This window comes from Callithrix jacchus, chromosome 16 (assembly GCF_049354715.1).
Source record: "Callithrix jacchus isolate 240 chromosome 16, calJac240_pri, whole genome shotgun sequence".
NCBI lineage: Eukaryota > Metazoa > Chordata > Mammalia > Primates > Cebidae > Callithrix > Callithrix jacchus.
In genome coordinates, this window is record NC_133517.1 from 37,510,832 (window position 1) to 37,523,738 (window position 12,907).

The following is a 12,907-nucleotide window of genomic DNA, read 5'->3' on the forward strand; positions in this document are numbered from 1 at the left end:
TTAAATTGGATTTTTTTTAACATTTAAAAAATGTAAATTTTTTTGTTGATGGGATGTTTGAGTTCCTTATGTATTCTAGATATTAATCACCTGTCAAAGGAATAGTTTGCAAATATTTTCTTACATTCTGTAGGTTGTCTTTTCATTTTGTTGGTTGGTTCCTTTGCTGTATGGAAACTTTCAATTTGATATAAATTCCGTTGTTTATTTGTTTTGTTGCATATGCTTTTGAGGTCTTATTTTAATTATTTCCCCCCAGGCTAATGTACTGAAACATTTTCTCTGCTTTCTTCTAATAGTTTTATATTTTGGGGTCTTAGATTTATGTCTTTGATCCAGTTAGAGTTGAGTTTTGTATATAGTGGGAGATAGGGGTCTAGTTTCATTCCCCTGCCTATAAATATCCAGTTTTCCCAGTACCATTTTTTGAAGAGTACCCTTTCCCCAGTGAGTCTTCTTGGCATATTTCTTAAAAATCACTTGTTTTTAGACACATGGGTTAATTCTGGGTTATCTATTCTATTCTGTTTGTCCATGTATCTATTTTTAGTCCAGCACCATGCTATTTTGCTTACTGTAGCTTTGAGTATATTTTGAAGTCTGCTAGTGTGATTCATCTAGATTTGTTCATTTTGCTCAGGATTGCTTTGGCTACTTGGGGTCATTTTTGGTTTTATACAAATTTTAGGACTGCTGTTTCTATTTCTGTGAAGAACATCACTGGTATTTGGATCCAGATTACACTGGATTTATAGATTACTTTTGGCAGTATGGCATTTTAACAATATAAATTCTTCTAATCCATGAGCAAGGAATGTTTTTACATTTATTTGTATCCCCTTCAATTTCTTTCATCAATGTTTTGTAATTTTCATTGGAAAGATCTTTATCTTTTTTGTTAAATTTATTTTTAGATTTTACTGCAGCTATTATAAATGGATTGCCTTCTTGATTTTATTTTAGCTAGTTTATTAGTCATGTAAAGAAACATTACTGATCTTTTATATTGATTTTTTATCCTGCAACTTTACTGAATTGTTTTATCAGCTCCAAAATGTTTTTGGTGGAGTCTTTAGGTTTTTCTATATGTAAAATTATGTTATCTGTAAACCAAGTAAAATTAACTTCTTTTTTTCCAAATTGGATGCACTTTCTTTCTTTGGTCTATTTGCTCTGAGTAGTATTTCCAGGACTATGTTGAATAAGCATGCTAAAAGTAGGCATCTTTGTCTTTTTACAGTTATTAGAGGAAAAGCTCTTAGCTTTTCCCTGTTCAGTAAGGTGTTAGCTGTGGTTTTGTCATATGTGGCCTTTATTATATTGAGGTACGTTTTTCTTTCTATACTTAATTTGTTGAGAGTTTTTATCATGAAGGGATGCTGAATTTTATCAAATGCTTTTTGGGCATCTATTCAGAAAATTATATGGATTTTGTTCTTTACTCTATTGATGTGCTATATAATATTTATTGTTTTGTTTGCATTTGTTGAAGCATCCTTGTATTTCTGGCATAAATTCCACTTGATCATGGTGTACTATCTTTTTGATGTGCTGTTGGATTTTGTTTGCTCATATTTTATTGAGGATTTTGTGTTTTATTCATCAGATATATTGGCCTTCTTTCTTTTACAAAAACCTAAAGCTAGGTTTTTTTGTGTGTGTGTGTGTTGTTTTCTGCCTTTAGTATTCATGTTATGCTTTCCTGTATCATGAGTTAGAAAGAATTCCCTGTGCTTTAATTTTATTAAATAGTTTGGGAAGAATTGGTGTTAATTCTTTTTTAAAGGTTTGGTAGAATTCAGCAGTGAACTATTCAGTCCTGGATTTTCTCTTCTTTCTTTATTTTAAAAAAATCTTTTATTTTATTTTAATTTGTTTTTAGAGACAGGGTCTCACTCTGTTGCCTAGGCTGAGTGCAAATATTTTCTTACATTCTGTAGGTTGTCTGTAGTAGTGCAATCATAGCTCACTGCAGCCTTGGCCTCCTGGGCTCAAGCCGTTCTCCCATCTAGGCCTCCCAAGTAGCTGGGACTAATGGTGTGCATCACCATGCCAGGCTAATTTTTAAATTTGTGGTAGAGATGAGATCTTACAAGTTTGCCCAGGCTGGTCTCAAACTCCCGGTCTCAAGTGATCTCTTGTCACTGAGATTACAGGTGTGAGCCAACACACTTGGCCTGTATATTGATCTTGTACCTAGCAATGTTGCTAAACGCACTTATTGGGTTTGGTGCCTTAATTAAGGGTAGATTCCATCTGATTTTCTAAATAAATGATAATGTCATCTGTGAAGACAGACAGTTTTACTTTTTCCCAATTCGGACAACTTCTATTTCCTTTTCTTATATTATAGCAATGGTTGGATCTTTCTGTAAAATGTTAGAAGTGATGAGAGTGAACATTCTTTTTTTAGGTCTTAGGAGGAAACTATCCTATTTAATCTTTCACCGCAAAATATGATGTTAGCTTTAGGTTTTTGTAAATGTTCTTTATCAAATCAAGAAGTTCCCTTCTATGCCTAGTTTGCTGAGAATTATTTTGGGATTGATTTTGGAATAGTCAAATGCTTTTTCCATGTTTAGTTAGATGATCATATGTACTTCTTTTTGGGCTTGTTGATATAGTGATTTGATTAAGTTAAACATGAAATCTTACTTTGTCATGATGTATTATCATTTTTATACATTGTTGGATTTAATTTGCTAAAGGTTTTGCATTTAAATTCATGACGGATATTGGCATATATTCTTAGTCAATTTATAAGGCTTTTATATTGCAGCACTGTTTTCAATAGCAAAGACCTGGAACCAACCCAAATGCCCATCGATAATAGACTGGACAGGGAAAATGTGGCACATATACACCATGGAATATTATGTAGCCATCAAAAATGATGAGTTTGTGTCCCTTATAGGGACATGGATGAACCTGGAAACCATCATTCTCAGCAAACTGACACAAGAACAGAAAATCAACACTGCATATTCTCACTCATAGGTGGGTGTTGAACAATGAGAACACGTGGACACAGGGAGGGGAGCATCACACAGTGGGGTCTGTTGGGGGGAAATAGGGGAGGGACAGCAGGGGGTGGAGAGTTGGGGAGAGATAGCATGGGGAGAAATGTCAGATATAGGTGATGGGGAGGAAGGCAGCAAATCACATTGCCATGTGTGTACCTATGCAACAATCTTGCATGTTCTTCACATGTACCCCCAAACCTAAAATGCAATTTAAAAAAGGCTGTTATAACAAAATACCATAAACTTATCAACTGTTGTTGATAAGTTCTGAGAGGGACACCAAAATGGTCTAGTATTGCTGAGTGCCCTCTTTTGGGTTGTAGACTTCCAACTTCCTGTGTATCTTCTCCTGGTAGAAAGAGGGCAAGAAAGCTCTATGGGGTTCTTTTTATAAGGAATTCGTCACATTCATAAGAGCTCCACCCTCATGACCTAATTTCCTTCCAAAGTTACACCTTCTAATAGTATCACATTAAGGGGTAGTATTTCAACATATGAATATTGGGGAAATATAAACATTTTTCATTGCACATATGGTTTATTGTTATTATTTTTTGTAATGTCTTTGGTTTTGATATCACAGTAATTTTGCAGTCCTGGACTTCTATTTGATGAGAGAACTTTTATAACTGATTCCATCTCATTAGTTGTTATTGGTCTGTTCAAGTGGTCTGTTTCTTCTCGGTTCAATCTTGGTAGGTTTTAAGTATCCAGAAAAGTATCCATTTCCTTTATATTTTCAAATTTATTGGCATATCATTATTCACAGTATTCTCTTATGATCTTTTGTATTTTTGTAGTATCCATTGTTATGTCTTCATTTTCATTTCTGATTGTATTATTTGGATTTTTTTTTCTTAGTAAAGCTAATGACTTGTTTATTTTGTTTACCTTTTCAAAAAGCAAACGTTTAGCTTTATTGATCTTTTGTATTTTATTTTTAGCCTCAATTTTGTTTATTTCTTCTTTCATTGTATTTCCTTATATTAGTTTTGGGCTTGGTCGTTCTTGCTTTTCCAGTTATTTGAAGTATAATATTTAATTGTTTATTTAATGTATTCATTTATTGCCATAAACTTGCTTCTTAATACTTTGTTTGCTATATCCCATTGGTTTTGTTATTTTGTGTCCCTATTTTCACTGCTTTGAGGAATTTAAGTTTTATTTTCTTTTTTTTTTTTTTAAATTTTTTATTGGATTATAGGTTTTGGGGTACATGAGCAGAGCATGCAAGACAGTTGCGTAGGTACACACATGGCAGTGTGCTTTGCTTTTCTTCTCCCCTTCACCCACATTTGGCATTTCTCCCCAGGCTATCCCTCCCCACCTCCCCCTCCCACTGGCCCTCCCCTTTTCCCCCCAATAGACCCCAGTGTTTAGTACTCCCCTTTCTGTGTCCATGTGTTCTCATTTATCATCACCCACCTATGAGTGAGAATATGCGGTGTTTCATTTTCTGTTCTTGTGTCAGTTTGCTGAGGATGATGTTTTCCAGATTCATCCATGTCCCTACAAACGACACGAACTCATCATTTCTGATTGCTGCATAATATTCCATGGTGTATATGTGCCACATTTTTCCAATCCAGTCTATTATCAATGGGCATTTGGGTTGATTCCAGGTCTTTGCTATTGTAAACAGTGCTGCAATGAACATTCGTGTACATGTGTCCTTATAGTAGAACGATTTATAGTCTTTTGGATATATACCCAGTAATGGGATTGCTGGGTCAAATGGAATTTCTATTTCTAAGGCCTTGAGGAATCGCCACACTGTCTTCCACAATGGTTGAACTAATTTACACTCCCACCAACAGTGTAAAAGTGTTCCTTTTTCTCCACATCCTCTCCAGCATCTGTTGTCTCCAGATTTTTTAATGATCGCCATTCTAACTGGCGTGAGATGGTATCTCAATGTGGTTTTGATTTGCATCTCTCTGATGACCAGTGACGATGAGCGTTTTTTCATATGATTGTTGGCCTCATATATGTCTTCTTTCGTAAAGTATCTGTTCATATCCTTTGCCCACTTTTGAATGGGCTTGTTTGTTTTTTTCCTGTAAATCTGCTTGAGTTGTTTGTAAATTCTGGATATCAGCCCTTTGTCAGATGGGTAGACTGCGAAAATTTTTTCCCATTCTGTTGGTTGCCGATCCACTCTAGTGACTGTTTCTTTTGCCGTGCAGAAGCTGTGGAGTTTCATTAGGTCCCATTTGTCTATTTTGGCTTTTGTTGCCAATGCTCTTGGTGTTTTGTTCATGAAGTCCTTGCCTACTCCTATGTCCTGGATAGTTTTGCCTAGATTTCCTTCTAGGGTTTTTATGGTGCCAGGTCTTATGTTTAAGTCTTTAATCCATCTGGAGTTAATTTTAGTGTAAGGTGTCAGGAAGGGGTCCAGTTTCTGCTTTCTGCACATGGCTAGCCAGTTTTCCCAACACCATTTGTTAAACATGGAATCCTTGCCCCATTGCTTGTTTTTGTCAGGTTTATCAAAGATTGTATAGTTGTATGTATGTTGTGTTGCCTCCGGTGCCTCTGTTTTGTTCCATTGGTCTATATCTCTGTTTTGGTACCAGTACCATGCTGTTTTGATTACTGTAGCCTTGTAGTATAGTTTGAAATCCGGTAGTGTGATGCCCCCCGCTGTGTTCTTTTTGCTTAGAATTGACTTGGCTATGCGGGCTCTCTTTTGGTTCCATATGAAGTTCATGGTGGTTTTTTCCAGTTCTGTGAAGAAAGTCAATGGTAGCTTGATGGGGATAGCATTGATTCTGTAAATTACTTTGGGCAGTATAGCCATTTTCACGATATTAATTCTTCGTAACCATGAACATGGAATGTTTCTCCATCTGTTTGTGTCCTCTCTGATTTCGTTGAGCAGTGGTTTGTAGTTCTCCTTGAAGAGGTCCCTTACGTTCCTTGTGAGTTGTATTCCAAGGTATTTTATTCTTTTTGTAGCAATTGCGAATGGCAGTTCGCTCTTGATTTGGCTTTCTTTAAGTCTGTTATTGGTGTAGACGAATGCTTGTGATTTTTGCACATTGATTTTATATCCTGAGACTTCGCTGAAGTTGTTTATCAGTTTCAGGAGTTTTTGGGCTGAGGCGATGGGGTCTTCTAGGTATACTATCATGTCGTCTGCAAATAGAGACAATTTGGCTTCCACCTTTCCTATTTGAATACCCTTTATTTCTTTTTCTTGCCTGATTGCTCTGGCTAGAACTTCCAGTACTATATTGAATAGGAGTGGTGAGAGAGGGCATCCTTGTCTAGTGCCGGATTTCAAAGGGAATGCTTCCAGTTTTTGCCCATTCAGTATGATATTGGCTGTTGGTTTGTCATAAATAGCTTTTATTACTTTGAGATACGTTCCATCGATACCGAGTTTATTGAGGGTTTTTAGCATAAAGGGCTGTTGAATTTTGTCAAATGCCTTCTCTGCGTCAATTGAGATAATCATGTGGTTTTTGTTTTTGGTTCTGTTTATGTGGTGAATTACGTTGATAGACTTGCGTATGTTGAACCAGCCTTGCATCCCTGGGATGAATCCTACTTGATCATGATGAATAAGTTTTTTGATTTGCTGTTGCAATCGGCTTGCCAATATTTTATTGAAGATTTTTACATCTATGTTCATCATGGATATTGGCCTGAAGTTTTCTTTTCTCATTGGGTCTCTGCCGGGTTTTGGTATCAGGATGATGTTGGTCTCATAAAATGATTTGGGAAGGATTCCCTCTTTTTGGATTGTTTGAAATAGTTTTAGAAGGAATGGTACCAGCTCCTCCTTGTGTGTCTGGTAGAATTCGGCTGTGAACCCATCTGGACCTGGGCTTTTTTTGTGAGGTAGGCTCTTAATTGCTGCCTCAACTTCAGACCTTGTTATTGGTCTATTCATAGTTTCAGCTTCCTCCTGGTTTAGGCTTGGGAGGACACAGGAGTCCAGGAATTTATCCATTTCTTCCAGGTTTACTAGTTTATGTGCATAGAGTTGTTTGTAATATTCTCTGATGATGGTTTCAATTTCTGTGGAATCTGTGGTGATTTCCCCTTTATCATTTTTTATTGCATCTATTTGGTTGTTCTCTCTTTTATTTTTAATCAATCTGGCTAGTGGTCTGTCTATTTTGTTGATCTTTTCAAAAAACCAGCTCTTGGATTTATTGATTTTTTGAAGGGTTTTTCGTGTCTCAATCTCCTTCAGCTCAGCTCTGATCTTAGTAATTTCTTGTCTTCTGCTGGGTTTTGAGTTTTTTTGATCTTGCTCCTCTAGCTCTTTCAATTTTGACGATAGGGTGTCAATTTTGGATCTCTCCATTCTCCTCATATGGGCACTTATTGCTATATACTTTCCTCTAGAGACTGCTTTAAATGTGTCCCAGAGGTTCTGGCACGTTGTGTCTTCGTTCTCATTGGTTTCGAAGAACTTCTTTATTTCTGCCTTCATTTCGTTGTTTACCCAGTCAACATTCAAGAGCCAGTTGTTCAGTTTCCATGAAGCTGTGCGGTTCTGGGTCGGTTTCTGAATTCTGAGTTCTAACTTGATTGCACTATGGTCTGAGAGGCTGTTTGTTATGATGTCAGTTGTTTTGCATTTGTTGAGCAGTGCTTTACTTCCAATTATGTGGTCAATTTTAGAGTAGGTGTGATGTGGTGCTGAGAAGAATGTGTATTCTGTGGATTTGGGGTGGAGAGTTCTGTAAATGTCCACCAGGTTTGCTTGCTCCAGGTCTGAGTTCAAGCCCTGGGTATCCTTGTTGATTTTCTGTCTGGTTGATCTGTCTAGTATTGACAGTGGAGTGTTAAAGTCTCCCACTATTATTGTGTGGGAGTCTAAGTCCTTCTGTAAGTCATTAAGAACTTGCCTTATGTATCTGGGTGCTCCTGTGTTGGGTCCATATATGTTTAGGATCGTTAGCTCTTCTTGTTGTATCGATCCTTTTACCATTATGTAATGGCCTTCTTTGTCTCTTTTGATCTTTGTTGCTTTAAAGTCTATTTTATCAGAGATGAGAATTGCAACTCCTGCTTTTTTTTTGCTTTCCATTAGCTTGGTAAATCTTCCTCCATCCCTTTATTTTGAGCCTTTGTGTATCCTTGCATGTGAGATGGGTTTCCTGGATACAGCACACTGATGGGTTTTGGATTTTTATCCAATTTGCCAGTCTGTGTCTTTTGATTGGTGCATTTAGTCCATTTACATTTAGGGTTAATATTGTTATGTGTGAATTTGATACTGCCATTTTGATGCTAAGTGGCTGTTTTGCCTGTTAGTTTTTGTAGATTCTTCATTATGTTGAAGCTCTTTAGCATTCAGTGTGATTTTGGAATGGCTGGTACTGATTGATCCTTTCTATGTGTAGTGCCTCTTTTAGGAGCTCTTGTAAAGCAGGCCTGGTGGTGACAAAATCTCTGAGTACTTGCTTGTTCGCAAAGTATTTTATTTTTCCTTCACTTCTGAAGCTCAGTTTGGCTGGATATGAAATTCTGGGTTGAAAGTTCTTTTCTTTAAGAATGTTGAATATTGGCCCCCACTCTCTTCTGGCTTGTAGTGTTTCTGCCGAGAGATCTGCTGTGAGTCTGATGGGCTTCCCTTTGTGGGTGACCCGACCTTTCTCTCTGGCTGCCCTTAGTATTCTCTCCTTTATTTCAACCCTGTTGAATCTGACGATTATGTGCCTTGGGGTTGCTCTTCTTGCGGAATATCTTTGTGGTGTTCTCTGTATTTCCTGCAATTGAGTGTTGGCTTGTCTTGCTAGGTGGGGGAAATTTTCCTGGATGATGTCCTGAAGAGTATTTTCCAGCTGGGATTCATTCTCTTCGTCCCCTTCTGGTACACCTATCAAACGTAGGTTAGGTCTCTTCACATAGTCCCACATTTCTTGGAGACTTTGTTCATTCCTTTTTGCGCTTTTTTCTCTGATCTTGGTTTCTCGTTTTATTTCATTGAGTTGGTCTTCGACTTCAGATATTCTTTCTTCTGCTTGGTCAATTCGGCTATTGAAACTTGCGTTTGCTTCGCGAAGTTCTCGTATTGTGTTTTTCAGCTCCTTTAATTCATTCATATTCCTCTCTAAGGTATCCATTCTTGTTATCATTTCCTCGAATCTTTTTTCAAATCTTTTTTCAAGGTTCTTAGTTTCTTTGCATTCATTTAATACATGATCTTTTAGCTCACAAAAGTTTCTCATTATCCATCTTCTGAAGTCTAATTCCGTCATTTCGTCACAGTCATTCTTTGTCCAGCTTTGTTCCCTTTCTGGTGAGGAGTTTTGGTCCTTTCTAGGAGGCGAGGTGTTCTGGTTTCGGGTGTTTTCCTCCTTTTTGCGCTGGTTTCTTCCCATCTTTGTGGATTTGTCCGCTGGTCGTCTGCGTAGTTGCTGACTTTTCGTTTGGGTCTCTGAGTGGACACCCAGAATGTTGATGATGAAGTATTTCTGTTGCTTGGTTTTCCTTCTACCAGTCTAGCCCCTTCGCTGTACGACTGTTGAGTTCCGCTCCAGACCCTGCTTGTCTGGGGTGCACCTCTAGTAGCCGTGGCACAGCGAGGGATGCTACCAGTTTCTTTTTCTGCTCTCTTTGTCCCAGGATGATGCCTGCCTAATGACAGTCTTTTGGATATAGAGGGGTCAGGGAGCTGCTTGAGGAGACAGTTTGTACTTTATAGGGGTTTAATTGCTGAGCTGTGCACTCTGTTGTTCATTCAGGGCTGTTAGGCTGCTATGTTTGATTCCGCTGCAACACAGCTCATTAAACAACCCTTTTTTTTTCCTCAAATGCTCTGTTTTGAGGGGTTTGGGCTTTATTTTTGGATGTCCGATCAGGTGTCCTGCCCAACTCAAAGGCAGACTAGCCACTGTTTGGCTGCCGAGGCTCCGCCCTGCTGTTGTGTGATTCGCGCTGTTCCTGCCGGCTCTGTTGTGGTCTCCGCCACGCCCTGCGGCGGAGTCTCTTCATTGTAGCGTGTTGCCTCAGCAAGGGCAGGCTGAGGCAGCAGTGGGCATGTATCTCAGTAGGGACGGGTTGCCTCGGCAACGGCTGGCTGCATCAGCAGTGGGCGTGTATCTCAGTTGGGGCGGGTTGCCTCGGCAACGGCTGGCTGCCTCAGCAGTGGGCATGTATATCAGTTGGGGCAGGTTGCCTCCGTAGTGGTGGACGCCCCTCCCCCATAGAGCGTCTCGGACCGTCTGCCCGGGATAGTTTGAAATCGCGGTTTTGTTCGTCCCACTGGGTATCCCAAGCGATCTGTCCCTGCAATCCCCTGGGCTGGGCTACTGTGCAAGTCTCGTTCAGTCTCAAGTCCAGCCCTCTCAAGTCTCAGGTTGCCGGTTCAACAAGGCACCCGGACAAGTGCGCCCTGTGGGGATTGCTGGGTAGGGGCGGCCACCGCCGCCCCGGCTGCCGGCTTCGCCAGGCAGACCTACTGCCTGGCGTCCCGTGTCTTTTTATACTTGGGAGTTTCCCCGTTCTGTGGGCAACAAAGATCAGTCTGGAAATGCAGCACTGACTCACCGTTTGCGAATTCAACGCGGGCTCCAATCCTGGGTTGTTCTCACAGCGCCATCTTGAGTCCCCCTCCCAAGTTTTATTTTCTTAATTTTCTCTTTCACCTATTGATCATTCAGAAGTGTGCTGTGTAATTCTCATGTATTTGTATAGTTTTGAATGGCCCTCTTGTTATTGATGTCTAATTTTATTTCATTATGGGTAGATAAGATGCTTGATAGAATTTTGATTTTTAAAAATATTTTGAGACTTCTTTGGTGTTTTAACACATGATCATTCTTGGAGAAAATTCTATGTGCTGATAAAAGTATGTGTATTCTGCAGCTACTGGGTGAAATTTTCTGTAAATGTCTGTTATGTCCATTTGGTATATGATGCAGATTAAATCTGATATTTCTTTGTAGATTTTCTATCTAGATAATCTGTACAATGCTGATAGTGCAGTGTTGAAGTCCCCAACTATGATTGTCTTGGGATTTCTCTTTTTAGATTTAATAGTATTTGCTTCATATATCCGGTTGTACTGGTGTTTGGTGCATAATATATTTACAGTTGTTATATTTTCTTGCTGAATTGGTCACTTTATTATTATATAATGTCATTCTTTGTCTTTTTAAAATAGTTTTTGACTCAAAGTTTGTTTTGTCTAAATGTAGCTACTCCTGCTCTTTTCTGGTTTTCATTTTCATAAAATACCTTTTTCTACCCTTCACTTTCAGATTGTCTTTAGAAGTTAGGCAAGTTTCTTGTAGGGAGTATGTAGTGGTGTCTCCAATTTTTTTAATTCATTCAGACAGTATGTATATTTTATTTATATATGAGGGAATCCAGGTTATTTTCATCTAAGATTATTATCGCTCTGTGAAGTTTTGTTCTTATCATTTTGTTAACTGTTTTCTGGTTGTTTTGTATAATCTTTGTTCCTTTTCTCTTAGTGTCTGTGATTGTGGTTTGGTGCTTTTCTGTAGTGATAAAGTTTGATTCCTTGTATTTCTCATTTGTGTTTTTGCTTTACTAGTGATTTCTATACTTTTGTGTGTTTTCATCATGGTATATGTTGTCCTTTTGTGTCCAGGTTTAGGGTTCCCTAGAGCATGTCTGGTAGGGCCAGTTTAGTAGTGACAAATTCTCTCAGCTGTTGCATATCTGGAAAACATTATTTCACTTTTGTGTATGAAGGATAATTTTGCTGGGCATAATATTCTTGAAAGTTTTTTTTCCTTCAGGACTTTGAATATTTTATCCCAGTATCTCCTGGCCTGTAGGATTTCCACTGAGAAATCTGACGTTAGTCTAATGAAGAGTACCTTATATGTGACTTGATGCTTTTCTCTTGCTGCCTTTAAGATTCTCTCTTTGTCTTTGGACAATTTGACTACAACTGGCCTTGGAGAGAACATGTTAGAATTGAATCTATTTGGCATTTTGAGATTCCTGGACCTGGATGTTTATCTTTCTCTCATTAAGACATTTATCTTGGGAATTTTTCTGCTTTGGTTTCATCAAATACATTTTTCTCACCCTTTTCTTTTTTTCTCTTTCTGGAATGCCCATAATACAAGCATTTATTAACTTAAAAGTGTCCCATTTCTTTCTTTTTTTGATCTATTTGTGTTATTTCAAAAGGCTTGTCTTCAAGTTCAGAAATTATTTTTTCTGCTGGGTCTAATCTGTTGTTGAGGCCTTTAATTTTGTTTTCTGTTTTATTTATTGAAATCTTCAGCTATAGGACTTCTGTTTTGTTCTGTTTTATGAAATCTATCTCTTTTTCTTGAATTTCTCATTTAAAGCATGAATTGTTTTTCTGTTTCATGGAATTGTATTCACTTTTATCTCACTATGTTTTAAGATTATTATTTCAAATTCTTTCACCAGCATTTCATATGTTTGATTATGACTGACATCTATTACTGGATAATTTTTGTTTTCCTTTGTAGATGTTATGTTTCCTTCCTTTTTAAGGTTTCATGTGTTCCTATCTTGATTTCCATGCATCTCATGAGATAGTTGCCTCTTCCAGTTTTATGGAGTAGGTTTTGTAGGGGAAGGGATATTCATATGAATGGGTCTTGGGATGTTGGCCTTGCTTCAAGGTGGACATAGTAATGTAGTATCCATGTAATTTCATTAGCTGTAGTACACACTACATTTGTGAATTTCTCAGTGGCCTAGCCTGAGAGTTTATGGTGTGGCTTTGCTAGTGGTAGGCTCAACCAGTTTTTCAGGTGGCACACACATCTGTTCATGTGGTGGGTCAGCCAACTTGGGTTCTGGTTTGCTAGGTTTCCTCTGGCCAGGAACGTGGACACTTGTTTTCTCAGCCTGCTTGTAGGTGTGCCTGCTAGAAGCATCCCATAGGGTTGTTTCTCAGGCCTGGG

General features: G+C 38.3%; 1 protein-coding gene across 4 annotated transcripts in view; it reads left to right on the forward strand.

The window, feature by feature from the left end:
- The window catches only part of LOC108588667 (uncharacterized), a 708,321-nt gene that overhangs the window by 116,332 nt on the left and 579,082 nt on the right, over positions 1-12,907 (forward strand). Inside the window, exon 1 of one of the 4 annotated variants that reach the window (XR_013527909.1) lies at positions 1,452-2,997. The exons of the other annotated variants lie outside the window; for them this stretch is intronic. The gene's annotated coding sequence lies outside the window, so the exon portion shown is untranslated. Of the gene's footprint in view, positions 1-1,451; positions 2,998-12,907 lie in introns of those variants that run through there. 4 annotated transcript variants of the gene reach the window in all.